The 3,489-nt window shown below is 64.0% G+C and overlaps 2 non-coding genes and 1 pseudogene across 2 annotated transcripts; all 3 read right to left on the reverse strand.

Moving 5' to 3' along the window:
* Nucleotides 1–275: 275 nt before the first annotated feature.
* On the reverse strand, nucleotides 276–382 carry LOC147709466 (U6 spliceosomal RNA). Its single transcript, XR_015296930.1, has one exon. It is a non-coding gene; the product is annotated as a U6 spliceosomal RNA (small nuclear RNA).
* A 789-nt stretch (nucleotides 383–1,171) lies between these two features.
* Nucleotides 1,172–1,278, reverse strand: LOC147709467 (U6 spliceosomal RNA). The gene has a single exon (XR_015296917.1). It is a non-coding gene; the product is annotated as a U6 spliceosomal RNA (small nuclear RNA).
* Nucleotides 1,279–2,108: 830 nt separating this feature from the next.
* LOC147709468 (5S ribosomal RNA) lies at nucleotides 2,109–2,227 on the reverse strand (annotated as a pseudogene).
* Between the last annotated feature and the right edge of the window lie 1,262 nt (nucleotides 2,228–3,489).

The raw sequence follows: 3,489 nt of genomic DNA on the forward strand, positions 1-3,489 counted from the left end.
CGAGAAGGAAGCCCAGTGCCAGGCACAGGCAGAGATAGTGGAAGACAGGCGGGAGCCCCGCAGCAAAACCACAACCCCAGAAGAACAACCCCGAGCAAGCAGCAACATCCGCTCAAGAATCAGGACCGCAGATGGAGTCAGGCCAGTAGAAAGAGCCGGCCCAACACCGGCACCGGACCAACCCCGGAACGGGAAGAACCGGGATCGGCCAGTAGGCCCGAACCGCCAGCTCGCAAAAGGAGAAGGTACCAGGGGCGGCGGACCCCGCCGGGAACCATAAACAGGAACGCTTCACGATTCTGCGCGCCAACCAAGCGCAGGGGCCAAGCTAATCGTCTCTGCAACGTTCCAATGTCAGTCCACGTGCCGCCGAAGCGAGCACCCAGGAGCACCCCGGCCCCGCCCAAGCGAATCCAGCAGAGGACCCGAGACAACAGAGGGCACGGGGGAAACGCGTACAGCAGACCGAAAAGGTCAAGCGAAAGACAGGGCAACCACAAGGACCCGGGAGGAGAGAGCAGAACCCGGGCCGGAGGGCAGAGACCCCCCCCCCCCGTGAACAGAGCCACCGGAGGCAGACCGAGACGAGGCCCCAGGCGCCGAAACACCACCGGGGTCAGGGCGAGACCAGGCAACGAAGGCTAGAACCGACTCAGTCGAACCGCCTCCACCCAGTCGGACCCCGGGGGAAAGACAGTCCGAAGGGACAGGACCGGCGACTCCCACACCACCAGGACGACCGACCCGACCAAGACCTGGGGACCCTGAAGCACCGGTGCAAAAGACGGCAGGCCAGGAGGACAGCCAGCAACCCCCGATAGCACGAGGAGCTGCGCGACAGCAGGAGATCCCAACGACCCCAAAACGCCCCGGCCACAGGACGCCCCCCCCTGACTGAACCAGAGGGAAGAACCGGGACCAGGCACACGACCCCCGAAGGTGGACAAGCCCGAGACGGGAGCCGAAGGGACCACCGCGCACAGAGCAGGGAGCCGACGGAGGAGAGCCGCCTGACGTGAAACCACACTCACGAAAAAGACGAGGCCGAGAGGCCTCACACGTCCCGACAGGGAACACCAAGACCCACACCCGGCGAAGAAGATCCACCAGGCGGGCCGGGGAGTACAGCTCCCACCCACGGGCCAGAAGGTAGGCCCAACGGAAGAACCCGCATTATATGGAACGCTTCACGCATGTGCGTGTCATCCTTGCGCAGGAGCCAAGCAAATCTACTATGTAACGTTCCAATTTTAGTACAAGTGCTGCCGAAGCGAGCACTCCGAGATAGGGAACCCCCACTTGCAGGCCGGCCCCACCGGCCAACCCCTGGTCTCCGAAAAAACCTACAGGCGAGACAAAGGAAGGAGCAGGCCCCCCAACCCGTCGAGAAGGTGGGGCCCCGCGGAAAGGCCGCAAGACCAGCAAGACTGGACACCGGCCAGCAAGACCCGAAGAGCCCAAGAACCGGGACAGCCACGTCCCAAGACGGGACGCAACGGAGGCAACAGCCCCCCCACCCTCCCAGGGGACCCCCTGGAGAGAGAGGGCCGAAAACCCGGACATAGGGGCGAAAAAAGAGAGCGGCAGCACCAGTACGAGACCGGGAAGAGCCGAAACTCGGGCCCAGATGCAAAACCCGAACGCACCCCGTGAAGACTGACTTCGGGTGGAAAGGCCGAAGGACCCCACCCCTGCAAGGGCGGGACGCCCTCATCCACAGGCGGACGGGGAGCCGCGCCCGGGGGAGCGGGCTCCAAAGGAAAGGACCGGAGACAGCCAGAGAAGGCCATTCGCCGAAAACGCCGTCACCGCCGACAAGGATGCAGCCAGACCAGACGGCCGAGCCAGCCTTGCGGCCCCCAGAGTGGGAAAGGTGACAAAGCCCACCTCCCCAACGCCCATCACAACGGACGCGGGCAGGGGAAGGGGGACCGGAGACATGCGTAGAGAACGCACCCCGAGAAACTCAAGCCATAACGCGGAACGAAACACGAACAATGCGTGCCATGCCAGCGCAGGGGCCATGCCACTCAGCTCCGTAGCGGAAATCGATACAAGAATAGCGCACTACACACCCCCAAGGCGCTCAAGGCGCTAGTACGAATGAAAGCCTACAGCACCTGGAATACCCAGGCGGCCTCCCATCCAGGCACGAACCAGGCTGGACCCTGCTTAACATCAGAGAACGGACGAGATCAGGTGTATCCAGGGTGGAATGGCCGTAGGCCGGGGGACACCCAGCACACCCTCTGAGGCGCCCACCCCCGGACACCCCCAAGGAGGAGGCCAGGCAGCCCTAGAACCGCGGGGCCGGTGTGGAGAATAAGCAAGCAATAGCCCAGAGACGCAGAGTGGGACTCCATGAATGGAGCAGGCACCTAGGCTAGTTTTAATGGGCAGAGGACGTATAGGACCCCAAGACCCGCCGAGGCAGGGAACCGAAACCAGGTCCCGGGCCAGACCCCAGTACCAGGGTCAGCCGCCCAACACCGAGCCACACTACTCCACTACCACCTCTCGTATATGCATCGCCGAAGCGCCCGCTGACGGTGACCGATGTGTATCCAGGACCCCTGACACCAAGAGGCGATCAGAAGCCAACGGCCGCGCCAGCAGGGGATAGCAGAATCAGAGCCGCCCGGGGACGCCTGATGCCGAGGAGGTCGGATACGCTGGAACGGAACGGCATCAGTAGGAACAGAACCCACAGCCGTCCGCCCAAATAGTGTGGAGAGCAAAAGAAACCAATCACCTACCGGGTCCCGCCGGACCCCAAGGGCGTCCAGCACAGCTTCGTGCCGCCAAGGATAGGCAACCCGTGGCCAGCAGCGACCTCCCCTCGGACCGGACAGCGTGTAGTCGAGGGGATGCAGCTCAGTGGCAGCGGCCCCGGGCCAAATCCCCGGCATCACCAGGAGTCTCAAGCAAATCGGCCGTGTCCAGAATGCAAGTCCGCCAACCTACGTTCCCCGGGCCCGGGCGAGACCTCGGCCTCCGGGGCTGTAGCCCAAACCATTGGACCAATCACAGGCCCAGGCGGAAACAAAACCCCGCCCACAAGAGGCGGGATGCGCCCGGAGCCAACCCCAGCGCGGCAAGCAGCCGCGGGCCCAGGGAAGCCAGAAAAAAAAAATACGAACACAGGCGGCAGCGACCAGCGCCGTCCATCGACAACCAGGCCAGGAGAGGCCGGACCCGGTCAGCGGAGCACAGCAGCCAAGAACACTCGGACAACCCGACTGCCCCGGGCGAGTCAAGGTAGGACCGCGTCCGCCCCCGCAGCCATCCGTACAATTGAGCAAAGGTATGCACGCCGAGGTCCGGCCAGACACAGTGCAAGCACCGCCGTAGGAGCGTCGCGCACTGACGCGCTCCACGCAAGGCCACAGGCAAGTGACAGAGAACCGGGACACCCGGGGATCCCGTCGGTCCGGACGGTCACAAAGTCGCCCAAAGACATGGCGAGGAAGAGAAGCATACCCGCTCTCA

Source organism: Lissotriton vulgaris, chromosome 6 (assembly GCF_964263255.1).
Source record: "Lissotriton vulgaris chromosome 6, aLisVul1.2, whole genome shotgun sequence".
Taxonomy (NCBI): Eukaryota; Metazoa; Chordata; class Amphibia; order Caudata; family Salamandridae; genus Lissotriton; species Lissotriton vulgaris.